Source organism: Onychostoma macrolepis, chromosome 11 (assembly GCF_012432095.1).
Source record: "Onychostoma macrolepis isolate SWU-2019 chromosome 11, ASM1243209v1, whole genome shotgun sequence".
Classification (NCBI taxonomy): domain Eukaryota; kingdom Metazoa; phylum Chordata; class Actinopteri; order Cypriniformes; family Cyprinidae; genus Onychostoma; species Onychostoma macrolepis.
In genome coordinates this window covers 28,914,111-28,921,610 of record NC_081165.1, presented here as the reverse complement: position 1 = coordinate 28,921,610, position 7,500 = coordinate 28,914,111, and the positions used below count along the sequence as shown (strand labels likewise).

At 35.3% G+C, this 7,500-nt stretch overlaps 1 protein-coding gene across 1 annotated transcript in view; it reads right to left on the bottom strand.

Moving 5' to 3' along the window:
• The window catches only part of filip1l (filamin A interacting protein 1-like), a 53,046-nt gene that overhangs the window by 43,669 nt on the left and 1,877 nt on the right, over nt 1-7,500 (bottom strand). The window contains exon 2 of the mRNA XM_058791520.1: nt 2,824-2,894. The gene's annotated coding sequence lies outside the window, so the exon portion shown is untranslated. The remainder of the gene's footprint in view (nt 1-2,823; nt 2,895-7,500) is intronic.

Genomic DNA, 7,500 nt, shown 5'->3' with positions numbered 1-7,500 from the left:
CTGTTTTCTTCTCATAATGCTTCATCAGATCATAAACAGGTTCAACATGTTTCTGGAGCTCTGAATGAGTCTGATAGGAGCTGCTGTCTGTGATTGATTACCATCTGAGATTCACTAATTAATGCCAGTAATTAATGCAAGTGCTTTATTAATTAATGCATGTCTGAATGAGCAGGTGCAATGAGAGCGGAGCTAAAATTACAACAACAAAAAACCCTACAGCAATATTTCAGTTTCAGACATAGAATAAACCCATGCATGTGAATCTGCCCTTATTTGTGATGCTCTGAGTCCGTCTTCAGCGCGTATGATCGGCCTGCAGCCGCGTGGCTAAAATTAGGGTCACCCGATACCCCGACACCGAGCAAAGGGTGCGAGACGCACAAATACCGGCTACACGGCAAACCGGACATATGGAGCGTGTGCACAAACATGACATCCATATGCTGGATGATTTCAGGCTGTTCAACACAGCAGCATCCTGATTGATTGTGTCTTTCACAGCACTAACTTTAGCAAACCCGATCGTCTGTCTGAACACGGCGAGATGAACACCTACATGACTAAAGCTATCAGGTGTTATAGATACACTTTCCACTAACTTCTGCTTACGGTTGGGCGATATGACCAAAAACCAAATACTCATCATTTTAATCATGGCACTGATACACATACAGTAAGTGCATGCCAGCTCTTCATGGCGAGAAACATGGTGAAATAGTGCAAAATATGAAGAAAAGATTTAAATAAATCTATCTTTTATGTGATATCAACTGTATTGATGGGTTTTAGGATGGGTATACATGTATTACAAAATGTATTACACATACAAACATACATATTTGTATAGGCTAGATACAGTATATATGTTAATATATGAAACTGTTCTAATTTTCGAATATGTTTTTACTTAATATGGCAATATATTTCATATATGGAAATCTAACTTTATAATGGAGTCTAACTTTACCCGCATACATATAGCCACATATACTAATAGCCAATCTCATCTGGCTGACGGTTAATATTTTGCTCCAAATAAAAATAAACTCTAAACTGATCAATGTGACTAGAAGACATTTAGGTGTTATTATTAACGTTAGAATCATAAATTGTGCTTTTGAAGAATGTGTCTGTGAAAAGAGAAATAAAACTGACGTGACTTTACGGCACAAACATGCTACTTCATATGTGAATATGGCTTATTTGGAAAGAATCTTATTGGCTATTTTACACTGTCACTGCTACAAATGATCTGTTCGAGTGGATTTGCTTTACTTGTGTAATCACACATATATTCCTTAGGAACAGATGCAGATGGCTGATTTAGCCTTTGACTAGTTCATGTGTAACTCGATCTGTAACTCAGATCAATAGGTCATGAAGGGATCGCAGCAGAAGTAAACGCGCCCCAGCAATGATCATCGCTGTAGTTTCTCTCTGCTGATGTGCATCTCCTCATTGATCAGCTCCGTCTGCAGGAACATCTGCCTGCTCTTCACTAGAGTCTGCTGTGTATTGATCCAGATGGAAATCAATCTCAAGCGTTTAGCATTTCATTCAGACAGAGCTGGAACAATGAGGACTGTACGCAATGACACGAGACACTAGTGCACTGCATGCCGTGTACTACATCTGCAACAGCATGCAGCATATAATCAAACTCTTTGAAGAGTAGTATCACATCATATGATCATCTCATAAAAACACTGAATTGATAAGTCAGTGTTATGTAATTGTAAAAATCCTGGCTGATATAATTTCTGTTTTAAGGCCCGTTCACACCGAGAAAATAAGAGTAAAAAATGATTAAATTAGTTCTTGAATTAAATAATGCTAAAAACAAAAGGGAATATTATATTTATCATTATAGTTACATATTGTTATAGTTATCATTATTGTTATCATTAACATTATAGTTAACATTATCTTTGTCAACATAGTAATAATTATCGTTAAAATTATTGTTATAGTTATCATTAAAATTATCGTTATAGTTATCATAGTTTTAATTATCGTTAACATTATCGTTATAGTTATCATTATAGCTTTCACTATTTTTTGCATAATTGTTGTCATAGTTATCATTATCATTAACATTACAGTCATCGTTATCATTAAAGTTATTATACAGCTATTGTTATCATCATAGTTATCATCATTATAGTTAAATGTTATAGTTTTCGTTATTGGTATAGTTATTATAGTTATCATTATCAACATAGTTATTGTTATAGTTATCAATATAGTTATTGTTAACATTATGGTTATCGTTAACATTATAGTTATCTTTAACATTATGGTTACTGTTCTCATCATAGTTATTGCTATAGTTTTTATAGTTATCATTATAATTTTTGTTATGGTTTTCTGATCATAGTTATTGTTATTATTATTATAGTTACCGATATTTTAGTTAACTTTATTGTTATGTTATAATCATAGTTAACATTGTAGGTATTGTTATAGTTATTGTTATCATAGTAATTGTTATTAGAATTATATTTATCACTATCTTAGTTAACTTTATAGTTATTGTTATAGTCATAGTTATCATTATAGGTATTGTTACAGTTATCGTTAACATTATAGGTATCATTATCATCGTATTTAACGTTACAGTTATCGGTATAGTTATCATTATAGTTCTGGTTTGCAGAGTGGGCCTTTGGCCTTTAGTGGTCACACTGAAAATGGAGGTCAGTGCAGTGCATTGTGGGACACAGTAATGTGCTGTATGACTGTGGATTCACACGCTGCACACACACACACACACACACACTCTGATCACGGTCACTCTTAGTGAGCGCTGGAGAAACTCACCTCAGTGATCATGCAGGCCGCGGCTGGACGGCTGGACCGTGTGCTCCTGCGGCTCCTCGTGCGTCACACAGCTGCGGGCAAAGACAGAAAATAGCTTGATAATTGCTGCTGTCATCTGACGAATGCCAGAGGGGAACAAGGCCATGCTGACACGCCGAACCCCGCTGGTCAGATTTAGGCCTCTGATCCCCGGAGAGCAGCCGCTAACAAAGGAAATTATGATCGGCACACAGTGAGCGGCCAGTTTGACCAATCAGAGCCCGATCTGTGCAGTCACAGCGGGTAAAGTTATCCAGACAGGGCAAACTCACACTGTAAGACACGCTGATGTGGCGGCATTTCAATGAGACGCCTGGAATGATGCTCAAACACACACTGAAATGATTTCATAAGATATTAAAGGATAAGTCCACTTCCAGAATAAATATTTCCTGATAATTTACTCACTCTCATGTCATCCAAGACGTTCATGTCTTTCTTTCTTCAGTTGCAAAGAAATAGTTTTTTGAGAAAGAAATTACAAAAAGAAAGAAATTTTTCTCCATATAGTGGACTTCAATGGTGGCCAACGATTTAAAAGTCCAAAATGCAATTTCAATGTAGCTTCAAAGAGCTCTGCAGGATTCCAGCCGAGGAATAAGGCCCTTATCTAGCGAAACAATCAATCGTTTTCTTAAAAAAAAAAATCCACTTTTTAAGCAGAAATGCTGGGCTTGCTCTAGCTCTGCGATGCACGTCTTCACACGTCACGTAATCCTGTTGGAAAGGTCACGCGTTAGTTCCTCGTCTTTGTACTTTGGTTAAAAACTCCATCTCATCCGACATCGTTGTTTTACCTTTTTTTGTAAAGGGCAATTACTTTTTTTGCATGTTGGCTTCCGCCTGCGTCACGCGTGACCTTTCCAACATCAGCTAATAAAGATGCATGTGTGAATCGCAGAGCTAATGCTAGCCCAGCATTAGTGGTTAAAAAGTGTATAAATATTAATTTTTTAAAGAAAATGACTAATTGTTTCACTAGTTTCGCTCGGCTGGGATCGTGTAGAGCTCTTTGAAGCTGCATTGAAACTGCATTTTGGACTTTAAAATCGTTAGCCACCACTGAAGTCCACTATATGGAGAAAAATAATGGAATGTTTTCCTCAAAAAACGTAATTTCTTTGCAACTGAAGAAAGAAATACACGAACATCTTGGATGACGGGGTGAGTAAATCATCAGGAAATTTTTATTCTGGAAGTGGACTTATCCTTTAACAGAGCAACATGCACAGAGCCACAGATACATCAGCAGCGGGAGAATGACACGCATTAATGAATATATGCACACGACACAATGAGCTCTGCACACACACACACACACACACTCGACACACACATCACATGCACACACACACACACACACACACACACACAAAACAACTCTTTATCCTCAGACTATATGATATAGTTGCTGTTATAGTTAGCTACAGTTACCATTACGGTTATTGTTATAGTAATCATTACAGTCATCATTATAGTTATGGTTATAGTTATCATTATAGTTATTTAATTTATCATTATAGTCATCGTTACAGTTATCATTATACTGTAATTATTATTGTATTTATCATTATAGTTATCAGTTATGTTTATTGTTATCATTACCGTTAAGGTTACAGTTAATGATATAGTTTATTAAAGTTATCGTTATAACTATCACAGTCATCATTATAGTTATCAATATCGTTATCGTTACAGTTAACATTATAGATATTGTTATAGTTCTTACAGTTATAATTATAGTTATTATAGTTATTGTTACACTTATGCTTATAGTTATCATTACCATTAACGTTATATGTACTGTTATATTTATCATTACAGTTAATGTTATAGTTTAAAGTTGTCTTTATAGCTATCATTGATTATAGTTATAATTACAGTTAATGTTATAGTTATTGCTAGCAGTCATTAGTTATCGTTATTACATTTATCGTAAACATTATCACTATACTTAATGTTACTTATAGTTACGTATATTTAATTATTGTTATAGTTATCTATATCATTATAGTTATAGTTAACTATCTTTAGTTATTGTAATCGTCATAGTTATAGTTATCTATATCATTGTTTTTATTATAGTCATAGTTAACTGTTGTTATAGTTCTTGTTTTAGATCTCAACATCCTCTCAAACTGTGCTCAGATTTAGTGATCGGTCAGATGTTTCATCTCTAGTTCCTCAGAAAACCAGCGGCAAGAAGAAGAGAACACATGCTGCATAAATCTCATTATCCAGAATAAGCCTCAGCTAATCAATGTGTGAGATGCTCGGCGAGCGTTTGCTCCTCTGACCGCTATAAATAGAGTCTTTTTCCCAGAGCGCTGGAAACTGATCCCTGATCTAAAACAGAGCACGGCTGATTCCCTGACCAACATCAGACCAACATCAGACTAACAGTGCTGCTGTTGCCAGGACAACCGCACCAAACAGTGATGAGGCCCCGCCCACCACACCCCCGTTACCATAGATACCCTCTCACAATATCCAGATTAGAGCAGCTAAAAACACAAGATGACACTTTAGTATCACTGATTTACTGTTATAGTTTTCTTTTGAATTAGGTTTTTTATTATTATTTTCCATTTTCATTTTACTTAAAAGTGTTATTTTTAGTAATTTTGTTGTATGCATTTGACATTTTTATTAGTTTTTGTTTAAATACATCTATATAGTTTTTCATTTTTATTTCAGTTTTAGATTTAATTATTTTAGTACATCAAGTGAAACTAGATAAAATTGTCAAAACCACACCCAAGCAACCACCCAGGACACCCTAGCAACCGCACAGCAACACCCTAGCAACCACACAAAACATGGGTTCTCATTTCTCATGTTGGTGTGAGAAAGCTTTGAAGAAGATTTAATAGCTCAAAGTCTTGAAGTTTTAAGATTTAGGTGTAAGTTTGAGTAAGAAGCAGTTTTAAAAAGCTTCCAAGTGGTTGCTAGGCTGTTGCTATGCAGTTGTTAGGGTGTTGCTATGCAAATGCAAAACACTTGCAGACTTTAAACAGGATGAGTGAAGGTCTGTAAAAGCTGTACTTGACCATCATCATCTAGCATTTTATTATCATCAATTCCCTGCAAAAATGAATCTCTTCCTCATAACTTTTGTCTTGATTTCCAGCACAATACAGACATTAATGACACTCGGCTAAACCCTGGATATCCACTCCCACTAGAACCAATCCTGATTACGACACAGATAATTAAATATTTAAATATCACCATTATCGTCAGTGCCGGTATATGGCGACAACCTTAATCTTAATTTAAAATGCTCAGATGTACAGGAATGTGAGTATATCATGACAGATGACCTGCTGTGATGGAGGTGTTGCTGAAGCTGCAGGAGTTTGTGTAAAACACCAGGATTGATCCTCAGCGCTTACAGCGTCAAACCCTGACCACCAGCAGTGTGAACCTGTGTTATTAGGCCGCGTGTTTGACCTGTTTAATCCAGCCTAAAGGTGTCCAAACGCTAATTAACGACATCTGCTCCACTTCCCCAGTCCTGTCAATCACACTAACCAGAGCTGCGATAAAACTCCATCTGACACGCATTCAAACACAAGAAGCGACAGACCGACCCAGACGTCTCAGACCACTAAAGAAAATGTGCATACTTTGTGTTTTTCTAATTTAATACACATTTTAACAAATTAGAAGTCAGTGAAAGTTGAAATGGATCATAAAATGGATAATATCTCAGTGTTTTCAGCACCATGGAACCAGGGTTATTATAATTAAAAACAAAATAATTTAACTGAAATAAAATAAAATATTTTAAAAAACTTAAATTTTTTTTATTTCAGCTAGTTTCCAAGGCAAATGTTTAATGTAGTTTAAACTTTGTTGTTTGTACTAAAATAACTAAAATGTACTAAAATAACAAAAAAATGTAAATATATAAATATATATATATATACATATACATATTTAAAACCAACAAAAACTAAAAACTAAAAATAAAAATAGGTAAAACTTTAAAATTAACATTACAGCAGAAAATATATATTAAATAGCTACATTATTACACAAATACAGTCTAATTGTGACTCTAAAATAAAATAAAATAAAATACTGACTGGAGCTACAAGAACTAAACCTGATAATCAAAAGAGTATCTTAATCTACAATCTGACCACATGATCAGTGACTCTCATTTACTTACATTTGATTAGTCAGTGATTAGAAATATAACACAATATGAAAGATGTATGATGCATTTTACATAATTCTTTTTTTTTTTTTTTTTTTTACAAAATATCAAGGTTTTAAACAAAACCTTTCCAGGTTTCTATTAAATTTGAATCTCACATTAATAAAGTCTTCTCAGACTTTTGGACCACCTCTGCTGTTAAAAGCCTAACCATGACCATAACTTCTGCTAATGCTTGATTTCACAATCAGTCGGTCAGCACACAGAAGCATCTGTTCCTGCTCCTCACTCAAAACCTCTTCACCTGGACGAGACGAAGCTGTTAAACACCGTGAAGAGAGAGACAAACCCATCTAACACTGATAATCCGTAGCCCTGATCCTCCTCAAACACGCTCCTCAGATCTGCTCAGCTTTTCACAGCAGAAGGTCTGACCGCTGACAGACCGCGTGTCTGGATCGCAGTAGATTACG